Source organism: Girardinichthys multiradiatus, chromosome X, assembly GCF_021462225.1.
Source record: "Girardinichthys multiradiatus isolate DD_20200921_A chromosome X, DD_fGirMul_XY1, whole genome shotgun sequence".
Classification (NCBI taxonomy): Eukaryota; Metazoa; Chordata; class Actinopteri; order Cyprinodontiformes; family Goodeidae; genus Girardinichthys; species Girardinichthys multiradiatus.
In genome coordinates, this window is record NC_061817.1 from 6,905,274 (window position 1) to 6,916,125 (window position 10,852).

Consider the following 10,852-nt stretch of genomic DNA (forward strand, 5'->3'; position numbering starts at 1 on the left):
TGTAGTAATCCTGAAGCAGCTGTGGATGCTCCCACATGTCCAACAGGAAATCCACCTGGTGCTGCTTCCTCCAGGTTAAAGACTGGCACAAAAAGTCTCTGGCCTTGTCCATGTTGAAGTTTCTGGCCCTGAGGAAGCGCAACACATGCTGATCTTTCGGGATCTGTACACAGAAAGTAGACTTCAAAACAAACCACCACGACGGCGGTAAAGTAACTGATAGAAAACTGGTTTAAAAAGGTTATATTATATTGGTATATACAGGGGTTGGACAATGAAACTGAAACACCTGGTTTTAGACCACAATAATTTATTAGTATGGTGTAGGGCCTCCTTTTGCGGCCAATACAGCGTCAATTCGTCTTGGGAATGACATATATAAGTCCTGCACAGTGGTCAGAGGGATTTTAAGCCATTCTTCTTGCAGGATAGTGGCCAGGTCACTACGTGATACTGGTGGAGGAAAACGTTTCCTGACTCGCTCCTCCAAAACACCCCAAAGTGGCTCAATAATATTTAGATCTGGTGACTGTGCAGGCCATGGGAGATGTTCAACTTCACTTTCATGTTCATCAAACCAATCTTTCACCAGTCTTGCTGTGTGTATTGGTTCATTGTCATCCTGATACCCGGCACCGCCTTCAGGATACAATGTTTGAACCATTGGATGCACATGGTCCTCAAGAATGGTTCGGTAGTCCTTGGCCCATCTAGCACAAGTATTGGGCCAAGGGAATGCCATGATATGGCATGATATGCCATGATATGGCAGCCCAAACCATCACTGATCCACCCCCATGCTTCACTCTGGGCATGCAACAGTCTGGGTGGTACGCTTCTTTGGGGCTTCTTTGGGGCTTCCGTAACTCTCCCAGATGTGGGGAAAACAGTAAATGTGGACTCATCAGAGAACAATACATGTTTCACATTGTCCACAGCCCAAGATTTGCGCTCCTTGCACCATTGAAACCGACGATTGGCATTGGCATGAGTGACCAAAGGTTTGGCTATAGCAGCCCGGCCGTGTATATTGACCCTGTGGAGCTCCCGACGGACAGTCCTGGTGGAAACAGGAGAGTTGAGGTGCACATTTAATTCTGCCGTGATTTGGGCAGCCGTGGTTTTATGTTTTTTGGATACAATCCGGGTTAGCACCTGAACATCCCTTTCAGACAGCTTCCTCTTGTGTCCACAGTTAATCCTGTTGGATGTGGTTCGTCCTTCTTGGTGGTATGCTGACATTACCCTGGATACCGTGGCTCTCGATACATCACAAAGACTTACTGTCTTGGTCACAGATGCGCCAGCAAGACGTGCACCAACAATTTGTCCTCTTTTGAACTCTGGTATGTCACCCATAATGTTGTGTGCATTTCAATATTTTGAGCGAAACTGTGCTCTTACCCTGCTAATTGAACCTTCACACTCTGCTCTTACTGGTGCAATGTGCAATCAATGAAGACTGGTTACCAGGCTGGTCCAATTTAGCCATGAAACCTCCCACACTAAAAATGTTCAGTGAGCTGTTGCTGTGTAGATACAAATGCCTTGTTGATGTCAAAAGAGAAGGAGCAGACCGGTTACGATGATACACAGGGGACAGTAGATCAAATGACCGGTGATAACAACAAAGGTATGCAGGATACAATAGACAACTACTCTACTAAATGAACTACAGTTAGGAGATACTGGTAACAGGTCAAGTCATCACAACATCACTCTAAAAATGGCCAAATATCAGATTGGGAACCTAATAAGGGCATTTTTAAATTACCGGTATCTACTGTTGAAGGTCTACTGGTAAGCAACCATGTAGCAACAATTCACATGCCATTTTTTAATTAAGCCCTTTTTTTTTGTTTCAGGTTTGCTAAAATGTATTTAGGAGCATTTAAATAATTTCATGAGTCTAAGAAATCTGGGTTTTCCCTGAAAATCTAAGTGTTTTTACACCTTACAATGATGCTCATAGTTAAAAAGAGATTTTATTGGTCCCTGCAAGCCCTCAGCAGATCGCCAGTATGAAAGCACTGATGCTTTTTAAAAAAATGAAGCTGTGTGTTTTCATTAAAGAAACATCAGGATGTCCAGGAGAAAATCCTGTTGGGACAAAAACATCTGTTGTTGTCAAGAAAACGGCAACTGCTGCGTCTGTGAAGTCATTGGAGAGGGAGATAAATAGAACACCATTACATTTTAAGTGCACTTTAAAGCTACTATATTTTAAAGGATATACAAGCCACTGATTTTAAAGTAGAACCATATGCCTATTTTTAAATAATCCTGATTAGGATTTCACTGGGACAAACCTCTCTGGATGTCTCCATTTGGACTTTATAGCAGTCGCCTCCAGTTTCTGAACTTGGAAGACTTCTTGCTTTGCAACTTAAGCAAGTTTCCTGCAGAACGTTTATTTTTATTCTGACGGAAAACATAACTTCAACACTGAAATGATTAAAAAAAGGTGTTTAGAATAAGCATTTTGTCTGAGGGACTCAGACCACTAATCAGGTTTGTCTGCTGACATCAAGAACGTTTCTCCAGAATCCTATATCTACAGATGAAAACCCAATGCTAATCTCCTAAGTGACATTAAAAGAGATATTTACCAAACTCAATGAAGCTCGTTATTGTTTTCTCTGATGTTTGGTCATCAGATATATAATCAGATTTGACATAAATTAGTTTATTTGGAAGATAAATTTTTCAGGGATGAGCAGATAAGTATAAAGCTTCCAAAACATCAACCAGCATATTATATAGTTATATCCATAATGAAGGAAGTTTAATACTTGAATGGCTTTTTTCCCTCCTTTTATCTTTTTCCTCTTCTCATCCAAAAAGGAAAGCAACCGTGTCAAAGCAAATAGCAACATAATAGAAAAGAAAAACACTCTGCAAAAAAAGTTTGAATTAAGCAGCAAGAAAACATTTCAAAGCAAAGAATAAATGAAAGAGGGGAACAAGGAAACTTCCCAACCTCAAAGGCCAAAGTACACAAAGAGATGCAAGGTCTTCTGAAACTAAGACATTTCTGTAACATTCTTAGTGATTCTGTGATACTAGTTTATCTATATTTCTGTAAAATTAAACCAAACTGTTAAAATACAAACATATAAATCAAAACTGACTGAATTTGTTATGCTTAACTGAAGTCTGTCAGAAATAAAGCTGGCTTAAGTGTGGAATACTCTGCAATAACCTTATATTATAAGGGTTGACTGTACACAAACTAATCAGCTCGTGTTTGTGTGACCTTGCCCTTGTGGGTCTCCTGAAGCCACTGGCGCAGTCGGATAAGACAGCTCTCCTGCAGAGGCGTTGAATCACCAAGGTAACGTCTGATGTAGTCTGTATCCAACTTGTCTAGAAGTCAAAACACATTTACAATACTAGGTTAGCACATACTGTACGCATCACAGAGAAATGTCAGGCACTCTGCATACATAGTTTGAGGGTAATTGTTTTATTGACTCATTAAAATTCCTGCCTTCACAATAAATAATTTTTTTAAATAAATCGAGGATCTATTTCACTGTGTAGCTTTAACATAAATATTTATTTATTTATTCAAATGTAATCCATCCAATTACAAAACAAATGTATAATTGTACTGTGTTGAGTTACTCATGTATAAATTTCAAACTATATGACACTCAACCTCTTTCTCAGCCCCAAATTTAAATACCAACATTTAATATGAATTTACTGTTCGACCGAGGCCAGAGGAAAGACAGAACCTGCAACAACCAATAGGACGTCTGAACAGAAATAAAGATGGATGGACGAATGAATGGCAAAGACACCCTAATGGATGTATGAATTGGAAAGATGGATGAACAGACTGACAGCAGATGGACAAGAGGATTGACGGACAGAAATACTGAGAGATGCTGCGACGGACAAACGGATGAATGGAATGTAGACAAGCCAATTGAGGGATGGATCCATACTTTGCCTGACTGAGCAGGAACGCTGGTGGTAAATTTCAACCAACACACTCACGTAGAAGTAATAAGTGATCACAGTTACTGACCATCGGCTGGACAGACCATTAGCTCTGTGGGATTGGCCAAGTCTTTGGCAGGAAGCCCATCAATGGCACCACTCACTGGGACAGCTCTGTCAGCAGAGAGGAGGCCTCCTTCAACAGGGGGCACCCAGCGTGGTATGTAAGTTACTCCTTCTCCCTCAAGCTCTCTGAGTTAGTACTCAATTATTTCTTTACCCTTGAACAAGTGAAGGACACAAGAGCTTGTTTAAGTTTGACAAAAAAAAAAAAAAAATCATAACTGAGGCAAATATTGAAGGCTAATAAAATATTCATAGACATGTTTTATAAACCAACCTTTTTAATGCTGCTAGCGTACTGTTTCATGGCAATCTTCTCTGCTGTGCTCTCAAAACCAAAGAAGGATTTCATGTCCATGCTAGCTGTCTGTTCAAAGCAAGTCCAGTCCTCATTCTCTGGATGAGCCTGCGGAGGACAAATCAAATAAACAAATCAAGAAAAAGGGTCATCTGACTAATGTAAGGATCAGCTATTACATTCTGAGATCATATTTATACCTTACACACAGTGTTGTAATCCATATAAAGAAATCATTATAATTAGTAAAAGACTTGTGAACACGGTTTAGATAATAGCCAGTAAATATAACAGGAGTATTATGCAAGCAACACAATCACACTCCGCAGAGATAATTCATGGTCTGGGATTCTACCAATAAAGCTCAGAACTGTTATTGGGACATTAAACAAAACAGTTTCACCATTAAAAAGACCCTGTTTTCCACCAAGCACGAATTATTGCATAACCATTACAGAAAATACTATGAAAAGGTAAAACAACAAAGAAATAAACCTATTGTTGACCTGAATGTGTGTTTCACTCTCCTTACCATGTAGCTGCAGCACTCCCGCACAATGACTCTGCTGGAAAAGGTCTCGTTGTTGACCTCGATGTGAAGCGTCCTGTCTCTGCGGTTCAGCGTGTTCTTCTGAATAAAATACAGATATTCTACACCCGCAATCTACGTGCAGAACAAACAGAAATACAGGGTTGTTGAAAAAAACAATCTGATAACACCAACTGTTGTGTTTAATTCGTGGCTTCTGGTCTTTTAAGGGTTTAATTAGACATACTCGTTTGAGAAGTCGAGGGGCTTCAATGTTGATTGTGCAGCGTCTCTCCGTAACCACCACAGAGCCGTCTTTGCTTTCGCTTTGGTTGAGGATCTCACTGTCCACGAACAGAGGGATCAGCGGGCACTTTGGAAACCGTCTGGCATAAGCCTGAAACATGAGAAAACTCTTGTATCTTTGCAGTAGGCAACATTCCCGGGTATGCCTGCTGTGTTCCACTTTGGGCTACAATTTGCTGACAGCACAGCATGGTAACATGTGAATGTCAGGTGCAGACACATTTAACAGATTTAAGAGTTTATGCAAAAGCATAATAAAAGTTTATGTACAGTGCAGAGCAACGACCTGCAGCTGTTCAAGAATTTACAAGCAATGATTCCTTTACGCATTACAGCCTACAGCACATGACCATTTGTCCACACCGATGGGAGCAGGGCTCACCTGTCGATGCTGATCGAGTCACGGCAGAAACAGGATCTGATATAACAGCTGCATGTGTCTATGCAGCTCCTTGTGACAACGTTCTGACCGGTGACTGAGAGGAGAGAGAGAGCCCTAAAGCTTTATGAAGCGGACAGCTTTCCTACGTGGAGTCTTAATAACTTAAAATATTTCACTGCTAGGAGGCGACTCAGAGCACTCTTTCAGCTCCCCATTCGGTCATCCATTCAGAAATACATGTTGAAGCTAAAAAGCTTAGTATCATCTATGTTATGGATGTAACTAATGATTATTTTGCTAATCAAATAATTTGTGGACTATTTTTTGATTAACCAATTAATAATCAGATAGCAAAATGTGCTAATTAGGAAATTGTCAACATACATTTGAACCAGGTGAAGCTAAAGCTATGTCACTTGAGAAGTTTTGGAAAGAGCATATTTACAGACAACAAAGGTTTTTCGTCTTAAATGCAAAATGTATTTTATTTTTTGTACGGTTTTGGCCTAATTCCTGCTCTGATTGGGTTGTACTATCAGCAAAGAGTCTATATACTCCAATTAATGATTATTCAATTACTGAATTAGTTGACGATTATTTCAATAATTGATTGATCTGATTAATTGTTTCAGCCTTAATCTATATTAATAGAAGGAAATTATGACAGGAAAAAACGTGTGGAAAATATTATCCATGTTAATATCCGTAATTGGCTGGTTGGGTGCACTAGATACACTGTGCAACAAAAACAATATGAACCACTAAATGATGAAATACACCAGAATTTTTGGATGTGAAAAATTGTGGAAAAGTTCACAACATTTTTTCTATCGATACCTCTCAGGCATCTAAGCATAAATATATAGAGGTCATAAATTTAAACCTTCTACTGTGCTTCAAGTTCTGCACACCCAAAAAAACTTTGTGAGAAAACAACAGTCTCCATTTTTCACTCTATTATTGTTTCCTCTAGCTGGCCAATAATCTAATGAATTTAACCGAGGATCAGAAACGGTGTTTTATTCCTCAGGTGTTATTGATTAAATCTAATTCTGCAAGTGCCAACCTTTTGTACGAATCTTTGTAGAAGTGGAAGAAAAAAAAAAAAGCTGTGATAACCCGATTTATTTTTTTTAAAAGCCTGGTAGAGTCATAAAGATGTGTCATGAAAAGGACAACCAGGATGTCGCTGAGCGCACATTCAGTAATATCCAGGACACTGATTAGGACTGTTAGCTGGAGTAATAACTGTCACAGGCAGGATAAGCCAGGGGCTAATGAGAAAGCTCAGAGATAAATGGGAGCAGTGGACTGTGGTGGACTGGATGTTCCCCTCATAGGAGCTGTTATTAGTTTTCTACAGGGCTTCTATTAAAGCTATTCTCAGCATCCTGAAATTTTAGAAAATGAAAGAGTGAACTCTTTAAAGAATGAGGCATCAAAATATAAATATTTTTTTGCAAATGCTGACCATAAAATTTCATTTTTTAGGTTTGGCTAATTTGACAGAAGTCATGCAGCAGCTGCACAGTAAACTGTCACTGCAGCAACACTGGCTTTGCTCCAAACAGTGGACATTGCATAAGCTTTTAGCTTAATGTATAACTCTAAAGAAATACAAAACAACACAAAGATCACGCTGTAAAATTGGGTAATATACAAAATCCACATTTATGTAACATCTGTCATATTTTTGCTTTGTAGAAAAAAAAAAAAAGAAAAACGGAGAGAAATGCAAGCTCAACCTCTGGGGAATAAAGGTGAGAAATTGGAATACAAGTGGCTATTTTACTGTGCAGTGATTTGAGATTCTTGTGATATGATACTGTAAGTAAAAAAACAGCATTTTCACAGAATTCACACAGAAACATCTCTTTTTTTGTACAAGTAATACATCAGTCAGAATAGTGTAACTAAAAAAATGGAAATTCTTAAAAGTGTAGTCATAGTGTCGTCAGTATGTAAAGACGTGTTTTTACGGAAGTATTTTGCTGAACAGGTTACATTTTCAAAATATTCTAGTTATTTTTATGATTCACTTTTCTAGGTAGTACCACCAAAGATACTTACAAACATTATGACATCAGTAGAAATTATTGGCAATCCACACACACACAATTTGGTTATATTATATTCTTGCCATAAACAATAATAATTCTGTAGGAGATTTATAATGCATAACGTTTGAACATTAATAATCCAGAAGGAATATTAGCCGGGTTGTGACAACTGAAAGCAGTTAGAAGGCCCCTAATAAAAGTGTGTTTAAGCTTCATAAAACCTTGAACCAGCTCTGAGAGTAACGGAGGTATTAAAAAAAATATATATATTTGCTGGTTAATTAATCAAGAGTTACCTTAATAAAATGGAAAGATTGTGCTTTCAGCATCTATATTATATCTGTCCATGTTTTTCACAACTTCTACTTCGGCGCTACAGGTGAAACCATAAAACAGTTTAGAAACCCTAACCTTGTAAAACCTTGCTGTACCTTAATGCCAGCAACTGATCCATGCCTGTTTGAGAGCAGTTTTTTTTACCCTAAGATTTCTCAATAGTGCTGTAACTGCTTATGTAAATCTAGGTATGACAGGCCTTGACTTGGTTTTGTTTTTGAAACTGGAAATAATTCCAGACAGCAGAATTTGTCTTTCTTATAATTGGGAGAAAAGAGGACTGATCAACTGATTTATGACCTTTTGTTATCTTAGCCTTACGTCACATACAGTTTGCCAGCTCTGCATAATTAGGAAAGCCCAGTTTGAAAAGATACATTCTGTAACCAAGATCTCACAACGGGATTGCAAAAGGACTTGGAAACAATAATCTTAGCCAGTTATGAAGCATCACCAGAAACTTTACATGCTAAGTTTTTACAGAGCCTTGTGTACGTCTAAACTAATATCACTGCACACATGCTTAACATCTTACTAAAGGTTTAAAAATGTAGTATATGCGTTTACTTGGTGGTCAGGGTTGATGTCCCAGAAGACAGAAAAGACTAAAGATATTTCCTTCTAACTGTTGAGCCTGTTTTAATACGTCTAGAACACAGCTCCAGATGTGATGTGTTTGAGTCCTGATTGAAACCCAAAAACTCACCGCCATTATTAACTCAAACGGCTGATTGTAGACCCGAACCTGGTACTGCTGCACCATGGCTGAAGCTCAGTGGTCTCTGCGGAAGGACAGTCACGACACATTTGATCAAAATATGGCAGTCAGTTGGAAAAGTCGTGCTAAAAGTTAACGTCAAAGTAGCAGCACTGTAATGAGAGAAACAAAAAAGCCACGCTAGCTACAGGACGATCATTTTTCATGGCATTCAAGTGGACAATAGTACAACTTGTTCTCGATTCTAAGACAAAAGACAAACTGTTACTCTTAACGGACTTCATAGTGTAGAAAACAACGAACCTGAATAACGCAAAACTTGAATTTCACCAAGAAAACGCTGATGCCTCAGTAAAGTTATCCGGCTAGCAGCGTATCGATAGTGTCAACCGACCACGTAAAGTCCTGCATAATGTTGGTTAAAGTGTAGTAAATTGAAAAAAACACCGCAGATTACACAGCATTGTGCGGTCAGCAGTTCGTTCGTCAAGGAGACCGACAGGTAACTCCGCCCCCTTTAGACAAACAGGAAGTGTTTTAAACTTTGTTCAATTCGCTGATGTTTTTTAACCAATATGTGAATATAAGAACATTGTAATTAAATTAATGAGTTAGCATAAACAGTGATAGATAGCAACATTAAGTAGACACACGTCAAAGGTAGAAATAGACAGATAATATAATGTAAGTAGCTTATGATTTACAACTATTTCTTTGTTTAATGTTAGGCATCCTGAATCATTTGTTACAGGCATAACATTTATGTATTAAAAAGGTTGGTTTGTATTTGCCTGATGAAATTTTCAAATCTTAAAGTTCATGTTTTTATTAGCTGGAAGGGAGAAATCATCATAATTTAAAGAAGTAAAGGCTTGACGACGTCAGTCTGTTTAACTAATCTTTCTAATGGGTTTCACTTAGTGAATTGAGTTACTGATTAAATTAACTTTTTGATAATATTCGAATTTATTGAATGTGACAGTATACACGTGTGTGTGTTTTGCATGTGTAAAAAACAGCACATTTTGCAATGTTTGTATCACTAGAAAAGTGAATGCACAGTGCACACTACAGTTTGTCACATATGGGATTGCAAAGCCACAGATCAGTTAGGGGGGCCCATCTGGCCCTTCTCTAATGCTAAAAAAGCCAGCAATGGGCATGTGAGTTTCAGAACTGAACCACTGAGCAACAGAAAAAGGTGGCCCTCTTCTGATGAATTGCATTTCTTTTAGATCATCTGGGTTCATGTTCATCATCTACCCAAGGAAAACATGGCACCTGAATAGATAGAGGGCTAGCTGTCAGAGGCAGTATGACATTTATCCAATGCTCTGTTGAGTCGTCTTGCCATCCTGCCATCCATGTGGATGTTACTTTGACCACCACTCACCATTCTCAACAAGACTGTGTTGACTGTGGATCACCTTCGGTTCCTAGTAACTACCCTTTCTCGAGACCTGAGGTGTTGCTTACACATTGAGTGTTTGAAAAAAAAGGCCCAGGACAGACTTTACTTCCTGCTGCAACTCAAGAAGTACAATCTTTCACAAGAGGTGCTGCTCGTCTTCCACATTGACATCATCCAGTCTGTCCTCTGTTCATCCATTACTGTGTGGTTTGGTTCATCTACAAAACAGGACAGGTCCAAACTGCAACAAACAATTAGGTCTGCAGAGACATTTTCTTCATCCAGGACTTGTACAGGTCAAGGGTCAGGAAAAAGGCAGCAAACATCTCTGTCAACCCCTCACATCCTGGACACAAACTGTTTAGACTTTTACCTCAAGGTCAGCGCTACAGAGCACTAATGACAAAAACGACCCATCACAGAGACAGTTGTTTTCCCCAGGATGTCTCTCTGTGTAGCACAATGAACACTTCATAGCCAGAGTAGTCAGTTTTATGCATCGTACATAAAACTGATGTTTTATATGCAATGTATGGAAACTAAAGTCAAATTCTTTGTTTGTAATCACAAACTTGGCCATTTAGGCTGATTCTAATTCTGATATTTTTCTTTACATGCAACTTAACAATGAAATACTTTTACTTAGGGTTTATAATTTCATAAACCTAAATGGAAACTGTTGATACAGACTTGTTTTACGAGTGAAAGAAAAAAAAATCAAATGACAAAACCATTTTAAGA

General features: G+C 38.6%; 1 pseudogene; it reads right to left on the reverse strand.

The window, feature by feature from the left end:
• The window catches only part of LOC124863217, a 14,488-nt pseudogene extending 5,293 nt beyond the window's left edge, over nt 1-9,195 (reverse strand).
• Nucleotides 9,196-10,852: the final 1,657 nt, after the last annotated feature.